Source organism: Caretta caretta, chromosome 3 (genome assembly GCF_965140235.1).
Source record: "Caretta caretta isolate rCarCar2 chromosome 3, rCarCar1.hap1, whole genome shotgun sequence".
NCBI classification, from domain to species: Eukaryota; Metazoa; Chordata; order Testudines; family Cheloniidae; genus Caretta; species Caretta caretta.
The window spans coordinates 125,629,598-125,652,323 of record NC_134208.1 but is presented as its reverse complement, the minus strand read 5'-3'; the positions used below and the strand labels follow the sequence as shown (position 1 = coordinate 125,652,323).

The following is a 22,726-nucleotide window of genomic DNA, read 5'->3' as shown; positions in this document are numbered from 1 at the left end:
ATTTACCAGGGCATAAAGTGGTTTTATATGGTTATAAGATGGGTTGGTCCTGTCCATGCAGGCAGAAATTTAAAATTGGGTTTGTGAGGAGTCTTAAACCCCATCACCTGGAAGAGAATAATTAGTTATGCTCTGCATCTGGGAGGTGATTAACTGACTCCTGGTCTTGGGAGTAAGAGATAGGGAGTTCCATCTACCTGGGAAGGGCCTGCTGGAAGGGGTAGTAGACTTGGCTGTGGTCAGAAAGTAGAGCTATAGCAGCAGGGTTAGCAGCTGTGGTGGGACCATAGAATGAGATAGGGTCTATGACCACCAGGGAATAAGATAGAAGCACAAGAGTGATGGAAAGCTAAATCAAGTGGTATTTGGACTCCTAGCAGGGAAAATCAGTGGCGGATCAGTGCCCTGAGGAGGAGGAAGAATTGAAGTCAAGCCCAGGATGAGCAAAGAGCCTCTCTTTTCAGAATTGAGCCCAGGAGGCGCAAAGGACTCTTTGTTTACATCTGAACCCCACGAGGGCTCAAACTGTTGTGTGACATGGCCAGAGCTACCGAAGACCCAGTAAGGCAGTCCAGGGAAGGCACTGGTCATCATGGCTGAGGAAGTGGCCGCCAGAGAGAATACAAGAAGCAACAGTGTCCGGACAGGAGGGGCACCCTGGAGGTAAGGACAGTCCCTGATAAAGAAAAAGAAACCCTTTTCTGCTGCAACAAGAAATGTTGCCCCACAAAACTAAAAAATGTTCTGTATTTTGTGACTTAAATAATATTTAGTGAATGTTTCTAAAGTGCTCTGAAGATGAAAACCGTTCCGAGGCCAGGTGCTCAGTTGGTAAACTTGGGTAGCTCCACTGAAATCAGGGTTTACTAGAATAAACTATTCCCTGTCTTGCCTGATTTTCCTGCAGTTGATTATTTAACAATATTAAGACTAGTTGATGGAAATCAGTGTAACTCCGCTGAAGTCAGTAGATATAGGCTGACTGTTACCACCTGAGAATCGGACACTACAATTGCCAATAATCTACCACAATCTTCTGCAGAAGGGTAAATATTATTTTACAAATGGAGAAACTGAGGCAGAGAGGCTAAGTAGTTTTCCCAAGGGGAAAGTGGGGATCTGTGTCAGAGTGTAATGTTAGAGCTTAGCTAGTAGCCTTGTGATGATGGAGTAGGCTAGAAATACACTCCAGCAAGTTGAACCCTAATCAGAACTCTTTGAACTTCATTGCAAATCAGCTGATTTGTCCTGTTCTGGTTGGTGAGGCATCCTCAACACTGCTCCAGGGCTATTGTTCCAAGAATATTATGTTGTAATAGTGTGGTCTGTTCCCTTAAGGTCCAGGATGGCTGGGGCCAGCTAGCTGTGTTCAGTTATCGGACCCATCTGGCAATGGGCCAGGTGATCACTATAAAGGACTGAGAGAGTGCAGTTGGTGCAGTAGGCCTTGAAACAGGGGGATTGAAAGGAAGGGTATGTCCTCCTTTCAGCACAGAGAGGTCAGGAGAAAAGCCCCTGTGAGCTCTAGCCCATGATGGGCAGAGGAAATGCTTTGTTTTGACATTTTGCATAAGTTTTATGTGTAAAGAGTAAAACTGTGCTCTGAAGAAAGTGCCTGAAAAGACTGGGTGTGGTATTAGTCCTTCCTGGCTGGGAAGAGAGGCCAGCAGCTTACAGGTGTGTGGTTACCTTTGTGTGGGATGGGGGTAGAAACTAGATGCATTCCTTTCACTCTTTAATTCATAGATTCTTCAGGAAAGGCAGGCAAGTAGGATTGCCAACCCTCCCAGTTTTGCCAGGAGTCTCCCAGAATCGGGCTCTATCTCCCAGAGGCTACTGAAGCCAAAGTGGGAGATTTTAGGCCGTTAAAAGTCTGGTGGCACAGCAGGGCTGAGGCAGGCTCCCTGCTTGCCCTGGCCCTGCACCGCTCCCGGAAGCAGTTGGCATGTCCCTGCGGCCCCTGGGAGAGGACGGGGCGTCTTCGCATGCTGCCTGAGTACTCACTCCACAGCTCCCATTGGCTGGGAATTCCAGCCAATGGGAGCTGTGGGGCTGGTGCCCGCCCAGGGGCTGCATGGATGTGCGGGCCACTTCCAGGAGCGCCGCACGGAGGGAAGAGCCTGTGGAGCTGCCTGGTTCCACTTACCTCAGGCGGCTCCCAGGACAGCTAAGACAGGCTCCTCCCCCACAGCTCCCATTGGCCACAGTTTCTGGCCAGTAGGAGCTGTGGAGTTAGCACTCAGGGCGTGGGTAGCGCGCGGAGACCCCTGCCCCTCCTTCAGGAGCTGCAGGGATATACCAGCTGCTTCTGGTAGTGGTGCGGGGACAGGGCAGGCAGGGAGCCTGCCTTAGCCATGCTCCACTGCCGCCTTGGAGCTGCCTAAGATAAGCACTCTCCGGCTGGAGCTCTCACCCCCTCCCATACCCCAACCCCCTGTCCGAGCTTGGAGCCCCTTCCTACACCCAAACTTCCTCCCAGAGCCCACACCCATCATCCCCTCCTGCACGCCAATCCACTGCCCCAGCCCTGAGCCCCCTCCCGGAGCCTGTAGTCCCTTCTGCACCCCAACCCCTCGCCCAGCTGTGAGCTCCCTCCAGCACCTTAACTCCCTCCCAGATCTTGCACCCTACACCTGCTCCTGTACCCCACACCCCCTCCCACACTCTGAACACTTCGGCCCCAGCCCAGAGCCCACACCCCCTCCCAGAACCCAACCCAGCCCAGTGAAAGTGAGTGAGGGTGGGAGAGAGTGAGCAACGGAGGGAGAGGGGATGGAGTGAGTGGGGCGGGGCCTCAGAGAAGGCTCGGGGAGGGGTTGGGGTGGGGCAAGGACGTTTGGGCTTGTGTGATTGGACAGTTGGCAACCCTACAGGCAAGAAAGGGAACAGATTATCCTGCTACTCGTACTTCTCCCAACGCAGCTGTGGTTCTTAGAGGTGTTCAGATTGCCTCCAGCTCACTCTCTCCAGATCTGCTGCTGCAAGACCCAGTGCCCTTTACCAGTGCTGCCAGACTTCCTTCATCAGATGGACCTGGTGCTGGGCTTTTCTTCTAACCTAGCTGACAGAAGGAGAAAAAAATGTGAAACATTTTTTTTTTTATGCAGCCATGTCATGTTAATATAACTGGCTGACGATCTTTACTGGTTAAAATTTCCTAGAATAAAGATAGTCTTAGATGTGCTCTCTCTTTGAATTAGAATATAAATAACTTGATGATGAGCTACTCACATTTTACATTTCCTTCTGCATTATAGCAGGGAAGAAATGTACAAGGAGGTTTAAGTGGAAGAGTAACCAAATTCTTCACAAAAAATGATTTTGAGTTGTGGAATTGTGGGGTTTTTAAATGAGATCTGTAAAGGAGAGAATACAAGCTACTTTAGCTGTGGGTTGGTTGGGCTGTAAGCTACTTTTTGATTACTAATGTGCATATCTGGAATATAGTCTTTGCTGCAGGTTCGAATTTCAACCTTTGAGATTACTTGCTAAACTCCTTGCTCTCTAACCTTGCAGTTTATCCACCCCAGAATTTAGTTATTACAATAAAATAAGCTACTGAAATAAACAGGAAGCACCTTCAAGTGGTCATTAAACATCCTGGGCCAATAAACCCCTCGGCTTTCAGTTTTAGCATCTGGTGAGTTCAGGATAGGGTTATTATTGCATAAACAGGAAGCATGCTGATTGCCCTGTGCTGGAAATCCACATTGAAGATTGACCTACAGTATGGATTCAACAGCTGAAAGGTATATCTTTGTGCTGGAAAAGCAAATCAATCTGCAAGACAAAGGGGGAACTATATTCTGAATAGTGTACTGTAGTCTGAGTATTTGAAGACTCAGGAAGGGGAAGTAACCCCTTCTCCCATACACCCACACCTTGTCCTTCTATGAAAAGGGTATAGTTTTGATGAGATGCCCTTTCAGAAAATAAATTGTGAATTTCTGGATTAATTATGCAGTTATTATGTATGTTCAAGCCTCTATATTCATTAAAGTAATACTTAAAAATAGCAGGAAGCATGCACAAGTCATCTAAATTGTACAATTACCAGTTTAAAAGCTAGCAGTCAGAATGATAATATCCTATTGAAAATATAATCTGTTTTAGGGAACAAAAGAGATGTATGAGGAAAAAGAAAAGGGTTTGTGTTTTGTTTTTTCCCCCAACATATGGATTTCTTAGCTGAATTCAGAATAGCCATGTAATCTGGGGAGATGTAGTGTACTATTGGTATCATTCTGACAAACCACCAAAATAACCTTTAAAAATTGGATGGCATGTCCCTTTAAATGCCTTCCGAGACATTCCCTAAAAATAGTTTACAAAGCAACAGAATCAAAGTGTTGGGGAATTGCCCTCAAATGCATTAGTGAGTCTATTCCTGTGGCACTTAAGCCAGCCAAAGTAATAAATATAAAATGGTAATTTTTCTCTGTGAGCCACGCTTGCAGCTCCCACATGATTTCATTCCCACCCAGGAGTAATATAACACTGCCTGCTCACACAATCCCTTGGATTCATGGAATAAGGCAGCATGTGGCTGCTACTTTGTTAAATGTGCTCAGAAGAAGTCAGCAATTACAATTAATCCCTCCTTTGCGTGAGCACAGCCCATCAGTATTTCCAAACCACAAGTGTCACTGGGTTTTTAAGTTGCAAGGAAATCTAGACCAAGCAACAGATTAGAAGAATCTATTTTTCATTTTTTTGTTTCATGTGCAGTGTTGGCAAAATAGGATTATGCTCTATTTCCTGTCCAAGATTGTTTGTGTGGCCTGATACTTCATTGACTTGGGGGTAATAAGCAGTGTAAATACTAAAAATAGGCTTTCAGAGAAGTGCTGCCCCATCATTTCTCATTTCTTTATCACTCCCAGAATTAATGGCCGTCTCTTCAGTTGGTGTAAAGTGGCATAGCTACATCTACTTCAGCAGGACTGTGGAAACTCACCCAGTTGAGAATCTGGTCTGTTGTCTCAAATTCTGCAGGGCGTACTCTGTTTACTCTGGGTCAGAGTCTTCTCTGCTTAGATTTTGCCAGTGCTGCTCAATGAGGTTGTGGGAGTGCTCGGGGAGCTTTCAGCTATGTTGCGTGTGTTGAAGCCATGCCCCTCCTTGCTGAGTAATGACCGCTTTTGGCAGTGCATGTTGTCCATTCCTGGAGGAGACTGCCACTTCCTTGCTTTGGCTTCCTACTTCCTGTGAAAGTAATTATTTAGACCCACGTAAGAAACCAAGTCTCAAATTGTTTTGATTCAGTACAATATTAATGTGTGCACCTGAGCTGTGCAGGTGCCTCATGGGCACCCATTTTCTCTCTGGCTGGTCTCTCTGGGCAGACTATCTCCTATGATGGAACTGTGGTCTCCCCTTTAGGGAGCTACTGCTGTGCATCATAGGAACCCTGTAACTGTAGACATCATGGGACAATCAGGGATCAAAGCCTGTAGAGGAGAATGGAGGTGTGATGGCCCTGAACTTCAACTCCTGTGAGGCCCTGAGGCAGCTTGGGTAGATGTAATTTGATGCTGAGCTGAGGCAGAATGAAACATTTCGATGCAAGATGAAAACCAAGGTGGAGATATCACAATTTCCAGTGGGCCAGGAATTCTGGACTCTTGACCAGTTCTAACATTGAATCAAATATTTTAGCCTTGTTTTCTGTATCAAATGTGAGACTTGATTTTGGAAACACCTTTGTTTTCACTCTGCCTACAAATTCACCTGACAAGGAGCTTTGATTTGCTCTGTTTCTCAGGTAATAATAAAAAGAATCCTGCATGAAAAAGGGAATGGCCTGTCCTGTCCTGTTCTGTCCTGTGTAGACAAGTGTTGGTCCTCCCTTTGCGGGATGTCTAAGACTGCATGCCAAGGACACTTCACCTCTCCCTAGTGACAACTGAGAGAATTAGGTCAACCCGAGTGGTGAGTGCCCCATTATTTTAAGCCGCCGTGATTCTATCTCTTCCTCCAGACTGTCATACCCACAGCATATTGGATTACTTCCGCTAGGGTCAGTTTGGTTTTATTGGAGTGGTGAATTAAGTGGATAATCCATGTATTGGAATTGGAGGTAATTAAACCAGCCATTATACCCAGCACTACTGGCTGAAAAGGAGGATTTCTGAAGAGTGGAATGAGATGGCTGCTTGCGGGGGAGGCAGAACGATACATTGGCCCAGGTCCTTGCCAGCCTGGAAGGTGCCTCTGCTGAGTCCTCAATTCTCTCATTTCTGGCCAAGAAGTAGTTGTGCCATTCACTCCCCGGACAATTTCCTTCCCAGGAGAGGGTACACTAAACAAGGGTTATGGACTGCCATGCATTGTTCTGTATGCAATGTTGTTGCAGCCGTGTTGTTTTGACAGAGAAGACTTCTTAAAGGATCCCATCCCCTTGGAGCACCCCACGAGCCATACGGTTTACAGGCCCGTAGCTAAAGACTTCCTCTGCCTCCTTCAGCCAGTGTTCCAAGTTGCTTTCTGTTCCTGTCGCATCTGGGTCAAGATTTTTTTTTTCTAGCCTTAGCAGAATAGTTGAAGTGAACAAAGATTTTTATATGCTTCAGTGTGCTTATCTCTTTATCTCTTATGCTCAAATAAATTGGTAAATCTCTAAGGTGCCACAAGTACTCCTTTTCTTTTTGCGAATACAGACTAACACGGCTGTTACTCTGAAACCTTATCTCTTTAAAGGTTTTGCCCTGAGCATTAAAAGCTGTTGCTTCCCTTTGCCCATCAAATATATGTGCCTGAGGAGCAGTGAGGTGATAATAGGCCACTCTGAGGAGCTCTGTGAGCATTTCACCTGCCTTGTCACTCTGAGCTGCTGTTTTTCCTCTCTGGCTGAGCAACTAAGGAACAGCCTGAAATTTCTCTCAACCTTCATCAGCATCCTTGATTGTGACTTTCCATACTCCTTTAGAGTGCATTTTATTTACCATTCATACATTTGTATGATTTTGGGGAAACACTAGGAATAATTTGACTTCTGTGTGGGTTTTTTGTTTGTTTGTTCGCTTAAGGACTGCGGTAAGAAGAACTACTCTTTTTTTGCAAGTTTCACTAGGAGTTGCTGACTTTGTTTTTTCCAGAACGTCTCCATCAGGAAAATTGTCCCACTACAGGTACTTTATTTTTAGTACTGCTAAATGGACATGTACACATCTAGGAACAAAGAATGCAGGCTATACTTACAAGATGGGGTACTCTATCCTGGGAAACAGTGACTCTGAAGTTTTAGGCGTTGTGGTGGATAATCTGCTGAACATGAATTCCCAGTGCAATGCTGTAGCCAAAAGGCTAATGTGATCCTTGAATGGACAAATAGGAATCTCAAATAGGAGTAGAGATGTTGTTTTACTTCTGTATTTGGCCTAGTGCAATTGCTACTGGAATACTGTGTCCAGTTCTGGTGTCCGCAATTCAAGAAGGATGTTGATAAATTGCCGAGGGTTCAGAGCAGAGCCACAAGAATGATTAAAGGATTAGAAAATCTGCTTTATAGTGATAGACTCAAGGAATTCGATATATCTAGCTGAAAAAAGAAAAGGTGACTTGATCAAAGTCTCTAAGTAACTATATGGGGAACAAATGTTTGATAATGGGCTCTTCTATCTAGCAGAGCTGTAACGAGATCCAATGGCTGGAAGTTGAAACTAAACAAATTCAGACTGGAAACAAAGTGTATACTTTAACAGTGGGTAATTAACCATTGGATCAGTTTACAAAAGGTCATGGCAGATTCTCCATCTATGGCAATTTTCAGATCACAATTGGATGTTCTTTGAGAAGAGACGCTCTTATTCAAAAGCACTTATTTTGGGGAATTTCTATGGCTTGATTATTCAGGAGGTCAGTTCAGGTTTTTGGGAAAGGCCACAGTAATGTTCACTCAGTACATTTTTAACTAGTCTGAAAAGCAGAATGGAAAGCTTTTTATGAGTTGTTTAAGATCCTAGTCTAGTTACAGAAAATATCTAGTTAAACATTTAAAAGTAAGTAATTTTAAATGATCAGGGGGTAGCCGTGTTAGTTTGTATCCACAAAAACAACAAGGAGTCCAGTGGCACCTTAAAGACTAACGGATTTATTTGAGCATAAGCTTTTGTGGGTAAAAACCCCACTTCTTCAGATGCGTGGAGTGAAAATTACAGATGCAGACATAAATATACTGGCACATGAAGAGAAGGGAGTTACCTCACAAGTGGAGAATCAGTGCTGACAGGGCCAATTCGATCAGGGTGGATGTAGTCCATTCCCAATAATAGATGAGGAGGTGTCAATTCCATTATTGGGAATGGACTACATTCACCCTGATCGAATTGGCCCTGTCAGCACTGATTCTCCACTTGTGAGGTAACTCCCTTCTCTTCATGTGCCAGTATATTTATGTCTGCATCTGTAATTTTCACTCCACACATCTGAAGAAGTGGGGTTTTTACCCACAAAAGCTTATGCTCAAATAAATCCGTTAGTCTTTAAGGTGCCACCAGACTCCTTGTAATTTTAAATTAGCTACTCTAAAACTGCCATTGTTGAAATGTTAACCTCTTTCCTGTTACCTTGAAACTTGGCTCTCTATTTTTTTAGAAACTTGTTTGAGTATTGAATGGCAGTAAAACTTAACATGGGCATAAGACGGTTACACATATATATGACTCCACAAACAAATGGCATTGAAATCCTAGCTCCTTTAACGACCTTGAAGTTTAGAGGTCTGTTTCTCTTTCTGCAGATGATTGGATGGAAATATATTGGCTGGGTCAGTGTTAGGGCAGTGCCCCTGGCAAGCAGTTGAAGTGCAAAGAAATTGCCTTGGTTAATCTCACATTCATGGTTCAGTTCAACACCTTTTCTCAAAAGGTGTAAAAGTCAAAGGAAACAAGAACAAAAGCAATGCAGCAGCATCTTAATTTTTTAGAAGTTATTTTCCACTTGTGCAGTTTTCATTGGCCTAATGGCTCAGGAAATCTTTACTAACTTTAATTTGATCAATTATTTCTGCAAGGACCTAATTCTGGCAGCTCACACCTGGAATCCTACTGACACTTGGGCTGGCATGGAAGAGATGGTCGAGGCACTACCCTGTTTGTTGCTAGGCCTTACTGAATACAGTAGGTTGCAGGACTGCTACTAGCAGGTCAGGCTTCTGTCCTAGAGATGGACGGGAACAGAGCTTCTGTCTCAGAAGGATATACACCGGCTGTGATCACTATACGATCCTTCAGTGATCTGCCAGATATGAATGCTAGCTTAAATAAGGCATGTTACATACAGTGCCGTGCCATGGCTGAACAGTAGAATAGTTGAACATTCCATTACACCCATCTCTTTTGGTGTGCTGTGGGGATTTTGGCTAGACTGGCATGTACTATCCTGGGTACCTTATGAGATCCAGAGCCAGGATCTCCTCTTCTGTGCATCTTACCAAGTCTAATGGCTCAGGAAATCTTTACTAACTTTAATTTGATCAATTATTTCTGCAAGGACCTATAGGACTATAGGACTTGCTTAGATGTGGGGTAGGGGGTTGCTGTTTCAGCACTTCTACAGAAACGAAATGGCATCGTCCACACAGCAGGACCTCAACTTCACCTGAACTGTCTGGGTATGCTGGCAGGGTCCCGAGTATCTATACTTAAAAATAGGACTGCATCCAGGCATAGGGAGGAGAGAGAGCACCATTTTCCTATGAACCTTGTGCCATTTACTAGCTTGTGTCTTAGGAGGCATGAAGTAAATGAGGAAAGTCTCCTGTAGAACTCACTGTCTACCATCACTAAGGTTTTAACTGCGCAGGTAAGTTAGCCAGGTATGGAGAGCATGCTGTTATGAGCACAGTGTTTTCCTGGTTAAAAATACAGTGCCGTATGCACAGTACTCAGTTTTCAAATACTCCTTCCCAGTTACAACAAAATACACTTTCACTGGCACATTCAAAGGCACTCCTGTCCAGAGAGGGCTATTTACATGACGAACTTCAACCATATCAGGTTTCCCCATTGCTCTGTCTGCCATCTAGTAGCTAGATGGTAACATGGAGTCAACCATTTAGCAGAGTTCCCCATCCAAGAACTGGACTTGCTTTGTTTGAATCGTACCCATTACTAAAGCTAGAACGTGAATTGGAACTTTGGTGCTCTCTAGAGAGTTGGTGCAGCCAGGTGATCAAAAAGGGAGCTAAGCGAGTAGGAACTGTGTTAACCAATTGCAGTACCACTGAGTCTTTTTCCTAGCCTCTTTGTATACAATGCTCTACCCCACTTCCTCTGGGTACAGTTGCACTAGTTAGCCATGCAGCTGTGTGTGTCTCTGTATCCATATATGAATTATGCAGGTCTAGCTGATCTGAAGTGTGCTCTTTTCAAAATTCCAGGATACCTTTAAAGCTAGAGGTTTCAAAGCAGTGTGAAGGAGATACTCAGAAATCCTGTTTAATGGAAAATGGGACTGTATATACAATCCCTACAGCATACCATGGTGGAGATGTTTGCTGATAGGGAAAAGCCTAGAAATGGATCTATAGTAAGTTCCAAAAGACCAAAATAAATCTTAAAGTTTTCAGCTTCTTCTCCCATGCCTGCTGCTCTTGGTTTTCATCCCAAGTATTTAATGTGAGCCATAAAGTTGTCATGGCTTATAAATCTGTGAAATTAGCACTCTAGAACATTTAATCTAGAGAGAGCCAGCAATATCTGTAATGGACAAAGCCATATTCTGTAAGTGACTGCATATACAGACTTATTTGTGTGACCAAGAGTAGCTTATAGCATGGTTCATGAGACAATTTACTTTGTCAAGACCACACAATTTCACCTCCGTTCTTTTGGGAACAGAATCAATACTCTCATTGGAATTTAAATTAGAATGTAACCAGATGGGGGCCTGCAGATATCTAAATTTATCAACTCCAGTCTAGTCAGATATACCCAGACTGTGTATTTTAAAGTTAGATATGACTGCCTTGGTCTCTGTGTCGATTCCAATAATGTTGTTTTAGTAACTGTTGTCACTTCTTCCGTCATCACACAGTATAGAATCAGCCACCAGAGGGAAAAAGAAATCACCGTGTTTTCTTGAACCTTACTGCCCTTCCCTTCTTTAGTCTAAACAAGGTATCTTATTGTGCAAAAATCACAGTACCCTGCTCTTAAAATTTCATAAGATCCTTCTGTTTTGACCATGGTGAGTGGGGCTTTCAGTGCATGCATATGAAACAGACCATCTCCTGGTAAATCATGAGTGATGATTATGTACAAGAAGCAACATGGCTCATGAGAGGCCTTGGCCTTAGAAATATGTCTTCAGTCTATTGAAATTCTGGCCACAGATTTATTTCCAGTTTTGTAAAACAATCTTATGTACATGTGATACAACTGTAGATCTCAGGCATTGTGGAAGGCTGCTGATATGTAAAAGCAGCTATAGCTTTCCGGATCCAAAAGGCAGAGAATCTTTCCCAACTAATCAGATTTGTTCTTTCAAGCCACGTCTTTTTATAATAAATAACACACAGCAGAGCATGTGTTCATTAATCAATAAGCAGTGCTGTCAAGTAAGAACTGTGGTGATTCCCGGTGAATAGCTGACAATTTGCAGAGGGGAAAGTCTCTGCAGCTAGTAGAAAGATTTTGTTGTTGAATTAAAGAGGTATTTTAAACAATCTTAACATTCAAACACTGCTCCTAAAGTAGCCCAAGACTTTTCCTCCTGGCATTGAGGGAATCCATGCCCTGCACGTTATTGTGGGGTATTAATGGTGTAATGTTGCCAGGTGGGGGCAGGATGGGAGGCATTACCTTAACTCTCTAATTCCTGGGTTTCAGAGGCTTACGGTTGTGTTGCTTTCACTCTGCATTAGCTGACATTTTCCAGAGATTTGATTGGCCTCCCTTCACATTCTGGAAGGGTGAGTGGCAGCACTAGGCAATTTTAACTTTGCATAATGTTCTGTGCCCTGAATGTCTTGATAATACTGGACCTAATTCTCCAGTGCCTTGGGTCCTCCACACCTGTGCAAAGTTGGTAAGATGCTGCCATTTTGATTTGCCAGCACTCCATGCATGGCTGTCGCAGTACTAAATGACAACACAAGGTGACAACAATCAGCTTGATGTGTGCAGCACGTGGATGTACAAAAGTTTCCACACGGGCAGTTTACAGAGGGCTTGCATGTTGTGGGTTTATTTTGGCTCTATTTTTAAAAAGAGAAGCAAGAGGGAAGAAAATGCAGAGGGCGTTCAGTGTTCTAAATCTTCAATCTTGTAATGCTTTGACACTCCATACTCATGTAAGGTTTCTGCATTCGTTACGTGAGGAGGAATCCTTACTTACGCATGTAGCTATTCAATGGCTATTAGCCTGGATGGGCAAGAATCGTGTCCCTAGCCTCTGTCTGCCAGAAACTGGGAATGGGCGACTGGGGGTGGATCACTTGATGATTACCTGTTCTGTTCATTTCCTTCTGGAGCACCTGGCACTGGCCACTGTCAGAAGACAGGATACTGGGCTAGGTAGACCATTGGTCTGACCCAATATGGCCATTCTTATGTTCTTAGTCTCATCAAAGTCAATGGGACTTCTCACACAAGAACTACTTCCCTTCAGGAAGGGTTGCGGGAACTGGATGCTAGTTATTTTTCTCTAGAACAATGACAAATGTTTTAAACTCCCTCTCTTAACTCAACCCTCTGTTATATTTGCTATTCTGATATGGGCTGTAAAATTCTGAACAGAGAGGGAAATTAAAAACACTAATTTTAAAAATCTGCAGCAAAGGAGGAACAAAAATAATTTTGATAGTGGTCTTGCCACAAATGATCACAGTTCAGCTCTGCCATTTGCCTTTTCCCCTTTCTGTTTCCTGACTCTTACCTTACTTTCCTCCGCTCTTTGCCTAGTTCAAGACCATTTCTGTTAATTATAAACCTAATTCCAGGAACAGGTGAGATGTTCCCCATAATATCTCCATTTATCCTGGAGATGATTACTACCAGATGGCAAGAAGTCAGGGACAGGAAAGTTGCATAGTTTATAGCCACAGCACTAGAATGATTTTCAAAGACACTTGAATTCAGAATGCTCTTTTGAGTGTGAACCTTCGTTAATATTCATTAGCTTGAATTCCCTTCATCAGCTTTTCTTCGTCTTCCTTCTCATTCCCACAGTGAACCCTGGAAACAGTAGGAAAATACGAGAGCTTCTGAGGATATGTCTCTGCTGCAGCTGAGAGCGTGCCTCCCAGCTTGGGGAGACAGGCATGTGCAAGCTCTGTTCCATCTACCATGCTAAAAATCTCGGTGTGGAATTTCAGCACGGGCACCCAAGTACAAGCCTGCTCATCCCCTTGGGTCTGAGCTCGGGTAGCTAGCCCATGCTGCTGCTGCCTGTGCCCTGATGTCCGTACTGCATGAGGTTCTTTTTTTGGTTTTTGTCATTTTTAAGTGGGCTAGCTCAAACAGAGCTAGCACATCTGTCTACATGGGCTGGAAGGCACAGACCTACTCTAACAGTCTTTGAAAACCTAGTGTCTTGCTGTGGGAAAGGGATACTGCTACCTATTAACTGTGGGTGCAATTCACCTCTGTGCAGAAGGTCAGAGTGAATCCGTTAATGTGAGAACCTATCCAAACTGCCACCCTTTCTAGGAATAGAACTTAAACCTTGAGTAGAATTACAGAAGAACAGACTCATCCCATTTCCATCTCACTTGTCTGTCTCACTTGTCTTTCTGATGCCTGGAACCTTTTAACTCTCCTTTTGGTGAGTGGCTTCCTCCATGGCCCTTCAAAAGGCTTTGCCTAGTCTTTTCCTTCACAAATCCCAAGGGGTGACTCCAGCCTACTTAAAGGTCATCCTAGTCCATGTCCAAAGACCTGATCCAAAGTTCCTTGTGTCAGTGGGTGGAATCTTTCCATTGATTTCCATGTACTTTGCACCAAGCCTCTAGATCCCAATAGTCATACCTGTGATAGACTTACCAAGACTCCCTCTTTCTCTGACATCCCCCTAGATTCTTCTGTTCCCTTCACCTTTAGAAGACCTTTGTGGGATCCAGCATGTCATGCATTGTAACTGACTGATCTCCGGTCTGCATCTCCTGTCACACTCCGGTCTCCTATCTGTCACACTCTGGGGCTTCTCCAGAAATGCCTCACTCAGAGTGTATATTGCTAAGTATATGTATGCTACTTGTACTGGGGTGTGTGTGTGAGGTGTAGGCAGGAAGGGTTGGTGTGTGTGTGTGTGTATACACAAAATTTCAGAAAATGTCACATTTGTATCTTCTTTTGAAATAGTCATCTTGGCTCTGCTTTTAATTAGCAACTGAAATGCAATTACTGAAATAATAAATCTCAAAGTATGTGTCATTTTCCAGTTAGCAGCAGTCACTTCCATAAAGACATATGAAAGGAATAACCTTGAAAACTGCTGCCTTATAGAGACAAGTGTATCAGAGGGATTTTTCTCATAGTTCATGTGGTATCTAAATTATTAACTTTCTTGATGAGGTTCACAGAAATTCATTTAATAAGTTGCTATGATATTAACCTTTTGTGTTATACAAGAATTGCACTTAATGATGTTTAAATGAAACTATTTGTAATCTCTTTGGCTTTAATCTGATGTCTGTATTTTTTGTTTTAGAATGCAGAAATGGTGAAATTTAGTCAGGGTCAGTAAAGTGACAGTACAAAAATGAAACCTTACTTTTTGTAACTGAACTTCTACCTCTGCAATTTTGTGCCTCATCGCTCCCTCAAAAGCATACATAAGCATTTGCCTTTTTAAAATTGAGCATGCAAACATACATTTGATTTTGGATATGTTTCGTGTCCAGCTACTGAACATGCATAGGCAAATACCAATGCATGTATGTGCTTGTGGGATTGTTTGCTGTGTATTCACTAGGAAATTACATCGTTAGGAAATTTTCTAACTCATAAGGTGTAAATCGGGCCATATCCTGTTTCACATCATGTCCGCTGATTGTGGTTAACTCCCTTCCTCTCCCAACCCCCAGTTAATCACAACCAGCTGACATGGTGTGAAACATAAGTCTTGGCTTATGCTTAGTGCTGTGGTATGTTTAACATCATGTTAACACTTATTCTAACACATTGTAACTTCCTACTGTTGACAAACTCTGAGTGCATTTCTTTGAGTTCTCACTTCTGCCTAATCTTCTCTTCTCTTCTCTTCTCTTCTTTTTTTTTTTTTTTGAGCTGAATTTTTTAATTGTCAGGCACTTATAATGATGGTTCAGGAGGTGCAGAGTTGCGATATGCGGCTGCAAAGTGACTGTGACTATGTCAAAGAAAAAGAGGTGGCACTCACCAACTATCAATGACAATTTTCTTCCAAGACTGTGCTACCCGTGGCATTTGGTTGTGGAGGGACATTGCCATCTTAGAGGAAACTGCTACAGAATGATCAGTCTTGACAACTGCTGCAAGAGAAGGAGGGAGGGTAGTGGCGGGGGGAGAGGAGACTAAAATCTGTCTCTTAAGTATTTATAGAGCAGCCCTCATTATATTATTTGAGCATTAAGTAAAAGCCACACAACCAGGATCCTACTCTGAATACATGACCTGATAGGGAAGGGAATCCTTTTAGCATATGTCCTCTGGCTTGGTGAACTGAGAGGCAGACCAGACTCCGATACATGAGGTCACACTAGAGAAATTTAAAACTGTGGCAGATTCTTTTTCCCTTGGAGTCATTCCAGAGGAGAATAGCTAACTGCTTAGGTATGAAGAAAAGGAGGACTTGTGGCACTTTAGAGACTAACAAATTTATTTGAGCATAAGCTTTTCAAATAAATTTGTTAGTCGCTGAGGTGCCACAAGTCCTCCTTTTCTTTTTGCGAATACAGACTAACACGGCTGCTACTCTGAAACCTGCTTAGGTATGGTACATTGCTTACAAAGAGGGCAGTAGAGTGTTTTTCAAATGGGAGTTTAAAGTCTCTGCTTTCCTCAACAATCTTTAAGTGAAGCATTCAGCAGGCTGAATTAGGTTGCAACTGGTTACATCAGATCACCTGATGAGGTGAGAGTCTTAATTTTGTACCTCTTCCTGATCCTTCTTCAGCATTCAAGAAAATTGCATTTTTTTGGTAAGACTAAGGGCAGCTCTGCACTTAAAACACTGCAGGGGCACAGCTACGCTTGTGCAGCGCTTCAGTGAAGATGCTGCTGTGCAGCTGGGAGAGCTTCTCCCGTTGGTGTAGTTAATCCACCTCAGCGAGAGGCAGTAGCTATGTTGACGGGAGAAGCCCTCCTCTCAACATAGCGCTGTCTACACTAACGGTTAGGTTGGTATAACTACCTCACTCGGGGGGTGTGGATTTTTCACACCCCTTAGCAATATAGTTATATTGATTGTAAGCTTATAATGTAGACCGGGCCTTAATCTTGAAAGCAACAACACTTGGGTTTTCTCATGCTATTCTGCATTTAACAAACCCTGCCTAAGGCACAGTTGAGAGATTCAATCTAACGTTTGAGTTTTTTCTTAATTTTAAAGAAACCATGAATGACATCCATATTCTTTTGTGATAGCTGTTACAGTGGATACTGCTAGGGCCAGCTCCATTGTACGCATCCCACAGGTGGTTGCTTCTAGGACCTGACACATTAAAAGAAGCATGATGTTTAGGGACTGTGTGTGTGACTGCGTGTAAGGAAGGGTGGATATTTTCCAGTTTGCCTAGAGCAGCAAAACTCTGTAGAGGCCGGCCTGCTGCCCTAGATCTGCATGTACAACTTCCATTGATACTGGTGTGGGTCCCCAGTGGAAAGTGACTCTAGGATTAAAACTTGACAGACAGAAGAGACTTTGGTAATACTTTATTGGTAACATTTATCAATTTCTACTGCTATTTATTAGTCATAACAGTACAATCTTCCCTTATTATTAAGTGGATTATAGCATTTTATAAAAACAATTTTGAATGGTTAATAAACCTGGTACAAAATATAACAAATATGTAAAATCCCTCTTACATTTCTCTACAACGTGCTTTATAATCAAAATAATTTATTGGGGAAAAAGCAATATCTATATGTAAGCAAGGTCTGAATGAGCTTTCCCCTAAAAGCTGGAGATGAGCTATGGGGCAAAAGGCTTCAGGACTAGACTGTATTTATATGAACACACCTACTCTGCCTGGTATCCAGCAAACAGGGCTGTGTTGACCTAGTGATCAATTTTGGCTGGCATTGGGTTACAAACAACTTCAGTATTGAATGCAGGGGTAATGAAATGTTGTTATCCTTATTCTATGAGTAAAGGGCAGCAACTGTACTTAGCCTGTCCTGATGGAAAGTGTCACCCTTAACTGAACTGCACTTGCTAAGCAAGGGGTTTGGATGCCAAATCCCAGTAGGGGGGGTGAGGGGGAGAGCGGGAGGGGATAGATATTTCTGCTTGGTGGTGTGGGATCTGCCTAAGAGTCATAGGCACCATTTGACCTACCCCTCTCCTCTGTTAAAAGATAGAACTGATTATGCTCCACTGAGAGTCTTTTGTTCTGTTAAGTGACCACTAGAGCTGAAATCACTGATAATCAGGTCTAAGTGCTTAGACTTGCTGTCGGAGATTGCCCAGCTTGCGCTAGAGGTGAAGTGCCTCCACTGGGAGCTGGGTGAAACCTCAAGAGACCGACTCACAAAGGTCACAGTAGAGAGGCAGGTGGCAGCAGAAGATGACAGCACAGGGCCGTCAGCGACAGAGCAGATGACAGCATAGTGGAGTGAACAATGGCACAACGAATGACGGCAGCAGAGTGAACAATAGCACAGAAGTGGCAACAGGAAGTGATGCAGAGTGAACAGCGGAAGCCGTAGCAAATGCATTGCTTGACGTTTCTACTCCCCCACCCTGAGTGGGAGGTGTACTCAGGCAAATGCACCTCTGAACTCTGGGTCTCTGATGACCAAGGACAGCAACTGTGAGTGAGGTATGGCCAAGGTGGGCATGTTAAAGGGACATTTGTTTGGACTTTCACACCGGAAAGTGAGAAATGGAGGCAAAGGATACTGCCCAATGTACTCTGGAGTGCGGGAGTCTTGCTCATGGTCAGATGTATTCGAATCATGGTTGTGGTGTTTTCCCACGTTCCTTTCCTCTTCTTATTAAGTTTTCTCCGCTACACACAGACTCAGTGCTTGTGAGTGGGGAAGTATTACCTCTTAGGGTATGTCTACACTACGGAATAAGGTCGAATTTATAGAAGTCGGTTTTTTAGAAATCGGTTTTATAAATTCGAGTGTGTGTGTCCCCACAGTAAATGCTCTAAGTGCATTAAGTGCATTAACTCGGCGGAGCGCTTCCACAGTACCGAGGCAAGCGTCGACTTCCGGAGCGTTGCACTGTGGGTAGCTATCCCACAGTTCCCGCAGTCTCCGCTGCCCATTGGAATTCTGGGTTGAGATCCCAATGCCTGATGGGGCTAAAACATTGTCGCGGGTGGTTCTGGGTACATATCGTCAGCCTCCCGTTCCCTCCCTCCCCCCGTGAAAGCAAGGGCAGACAATCATTTCGCGCCTTTTTTCCTGAGTTACCTGTGCAGACGCCATACCATGGCAAGCATGGAGCCCGCTCAGGTAACCGTCACCCTATGTCTCCTGGGTGCTGGCAGACGCGGTACGGCATTGCTACACAGTAGCAGCAACCCCTTGCCTTGTGGCAGCAGACGGTACAGTACGACTGGTAGCCGTCATCGTCATGTCTGAGGTGCTCCTGGTCGCCTCTGTGAGGTCGATCAGGAGCGCCTGGGCAGACATGGGCACAGGGACTAAATTTGGAGTGACTTGACCAGGTCATTCTCTTTAGTCCTGCAGTCAGTCCTATTGAACCGTCTTATGGTGAGCGGGCAGGCGATACGGACTGCTAGCAGTCGTGCTGTACCATCTTCTGCCGAGCAGTCATGAGATGTGGATGGCATGCAGTCCGTCTGCTGCCAGCCAAAGATGTAAAAGATAGATGGAGTGGGTCAAAACAAGAAATAGACCAGATTTGTTTTGTACTCATTTGCTTCCCCCCCCTCCCCTGTCTAGGGGACTCATTCTTCTAGATCACACTGCAGTCAAGGTGCAGCGAGGTAAATCTAGCCATGTATCAATCAGAGGCCAGGCTAACCTTCTTGCTCCAATAAGGACAATAACTTAGGTGCACCATTTCTTATTGGAACCCTCTGTGAAGTCCTGCCTGAAATACTCCTTGATGTAAAGCCACCCCCTTTGTTGATTTTAGCTCCCTGAAGCCAACCCTGTAAGCGCCCCTCCCAGCGTCAGAGCAATGGCAAACAATCGGGCATCTGAGAGTGCTGTCCAGAGCAGTCACAATGGAGCGCTCTGATGGGGCTAAAACATTGTCGCGGGTGGTTCTGGGTACGTGTCGTCAGGCCCCCGTTCCCTCCCTCCCTCCGTGAAAGCAAGGGCAGACAATCATTTCGCGCCTTTTTTCCTGAGTTACCTGTGCAGACGCCATACCACAGCAAGCATGGAGCCCGCTCAGGTAACCGTCACCCTATGTCTCCTGGGTGCTGGCAGACGCGGTACGGCTTTGCTGCACAGTAGCAGCAACCCCTTGCCTTCTGGCAGCAGACGGTGCAATACGACTGGTAGTCGTCCTCATCGTGTCCGAGGTGCTCCTGGCCGCGTCGGCTGGGAGCGCCTGGGCAGACATGGGCGCAGGGACTAAATTTGGAGTGACTTGACCAGGTCATTCTCTTTAGTCCTGCAGTCAGTCCTATTGAACCATCTTATGGTGAGCAGGCAGGCGATACGGACTGCTAGCAGTCGTACTGTACCATCTTCTGCCAGGCAGGCAAGAGATGAGGATTGCTAGCAGTCGTATTGCACCATCTTCTGCCAGGCAGGCAAGAGATGGGGATGGCTAGCAGGCGTACTGTACCATCTTCTGCCAAGCAGCCATGAGATGTGGATGGCATGCAGTCCTTCTGCACCGTCTGCTGCCAGCCAAAGATGTAAAAGATAGATGGAGTGGGTCAAAACAAGAAATAGACCAGATTTGTTTTGTACTCATTTGCCTCCTCCCCTGTCTAGGGGACTCATTCCTCTAGGTCACACTGCAGTCACTCACAGAGAAGGTGCAGCGAGGTAAATCTAGCCATGTATCAATCAGAGGCCAGGCTAACCTCCTTGTTCCAATAACAACGATAACTTAGGTGCACCATTTCTTATTGGAACCCTCCGTGCAGTCCTGCCTGAAATACTCCTTGATGTACAGGCACCCCCTTTGTTGATTTTAGCTCCCTGAAGCCAACCCTGTAAGCCGTGTCGTCAGTCGCCCCTCCCTCCGTCAGAGCAACGGCAGACAATCGTTCCGCGCCTTTTTTCTGTGCGGACGCCATACCACGGCAAGCATGGAGCCCGCTCAGCTCACTTTGGCAATTAGGAGCACATTAACCACCACACGCATTATTCAGCAGTATATGCAGCACCAGAACCTGGCAACGCGATACCGGGCGAGGAGGCGACGTCAGCGCGGTCCCGTGAGTGATCAGGACATGGACACAGATTTCTCTGAAAGCATGGGCCCTGCCAATGCATGCATCATGGTGCTAATGGGGCAGGTTCATGCTGTGGAACGCCGATTCTGGGCTCGGGAAACAAGCACAGACTGGTGGGACCGCATAGTGTTGCAGGTCTGGGACGATTCCCAGTGGCTACGAAACTTTCGCATGCGTAAGGGCACTTTCATGGAACTTTGTGACTTGCTTTCCCCTGTCCTGAAGCGCATGAATACCAAGATGAGAGCAGCCCTCACAGTTGAGAAGCGAGTGGCGATAGCCCTGTGGAAGCTTGCAACGCCAGACAGCTACCGGTCAGTTGGGAATCAATTTGGAGTGGGCAAATCTACTGTGGGGGCTGCTGTGATGCAAGTAGCCCACGCAATCAAAGATCTGCTGATATCAAGGGTAGTGACCCTGGGAAATGTGCAGGTCATAGTGGATGGCTTTGCTGCAATGGGATTCCCTAACTGTGGTGGGGCTATAGATGGAACCCATATCCCTATCTTGGCACCGGAGCACCAAGCCGCCGAGTACATAAACCGCAAGGGGTACTTTTCAATAGTGCTGCAAGCTCTGGTGGATCACAAGGGACGTTTCACCAACATTAACGTGGGATGGCCGGGAAAGGTGCATGATGCTCGCATCTTCAGGAACTCTGGTCTGTTTCAAAAGCTGCAGGAAGGGACTTTATTCCCAGACCAGAAAATAACTGTTGGGGATGTTGAAATGCCTATATGTATCCTTGGGGACCCAGCCTACCCCTTAATGCCATGGCTCATGAAGCCGTACACAGGCAGCCTGGACAGTGGTCAGGAGCTGTTCAACTACAGGCTGAGCAAGTGCAGAATGGTGGTAGAATGTGCATTTGGACGTTTAAAGGCGCGCTGGCGCAGTTTATTGACTCGCTTAGACCTCAGCGAAACCAATATTCCCACTGTTATTACTGCTTGCTGTGTGCTCCACAATATCTGTGAGAGTAAGGGGGAGACGTTTATGGCGGGGTGGGAGGTTGAGGCAAATCGCCTGGCTGCTGGTTACGCGCAGCCAGACACCAGGGCGGTTAGAAGAGCACAGGAGGGCGCGGTACGCATCAGAGAAGCTTTGAAAAACAGTTTCATGACTGGCCAGGCTACGGTGTAAAAGTTCTGTTTGTTTCTCCTTGATGAACCCCCCCGCCCCTTGGTTCACTCTACTTCCCTGTAAGCTAACCACCCTCCCCTCCTCCCTTTAATCATTGCTTGCAGAGCCAATAAAGTCATTGCTGCTTCACAGTCATGCATTCGTTATTCATTCATCACACAAACAGGGGGATGACTACCAAGGTATCCCAGGAGGGGTGGTGGAGGAGGGAAGGAAAATGCCACACAGCACTTTAAGCACAGCACTTTAAAAGTTTACAACTTTAAAATTTATTGAATGACAGCCTTCTTTTTTTTGGGCAATCCTCTGTGGGGGAGTGGCTGGTTGGCCGGAGGCCTCCCCACCGTGTTCTTGGGCGTCTGGGTGTGGAGGCTATGGAACTTGGGGAGGAGGGCGGTTGGTTACAGAGGGGCTGCAGTGGCAGTCTGTGCTCCAGCTGCCTTTGCTGCAGCTCAACCATACACTGGAGCATACTGGTTTGGTCCTGCAGCAGCCTCAGCATTGAATCCTGCCTCCTCTCATCACGCTGCCGCCACCTTTGAGCTTCAGCCCTGTCTTCAGCCCGCCACTTACTCTCTTCAGCCCGCCACTTACTCTCTTCAGCCCTCCACCTCTCCTCCCGGTCATTTTGTGCTTTCCTGCACTCTGACATTATTTGCCTCCACGCATTCGTCTGTGCTCTGTCAGTGTGGGAGGACAGCATGAGCTCGGAGAACATTTCATCGCGAGTGCGTTTTTTTTTCTTTCTAAGCTTCACTAGCCTCTGGGAAGGAGAAGATCCTGTGATCATTGAAACACATGCAGCTGGTGGAGAAAAAAAAAGGGACAGCGGTATTTAAAAAGACACATTTTATAAAACAGTGGCTACACTCTTTCAGGGTAAACCTTGAAAGTTAACATTACATACATAGCACATGTGCTTTCGTTACAAGGTCGCATTTTGCCTCCTCCCACCGCGTGAACGGATTTTGGTTGAATGCCAGCAAACATACACTGCAATGCTTTGTTCTACAGTGATTCCCCAGTACGTGTTGCTGG

General features: G+C 45.2%; 1 long non-coding RNA gene across 1 annotated transcript in view; it reads right to left on the bottom strand.

Annotated features, from left to right (window-relative positions):
- Positions 1–2,727: 2,727 nt before the first annotated feature.
- LOC125634963 (uncharacterized) overlaps positions 2,728–22,726 on the bottom strand; it is an 83,699-nt gene continuing 63,700 nt past the window's right edge. The window contains exons 3-4 of the long non-coding RNA XR_007356099.2: positions 4,958–5,205; positions 2,728–3,061 (exon numbers count right to left, since the gene is read on the bottom strand). This is a non-coding gene — a long non-coding RNA (uncharacterized LOC125634963). The remainder of the gene's footprint in view (positions 3,062–4,957; positions 5,206–22,726) is intronic.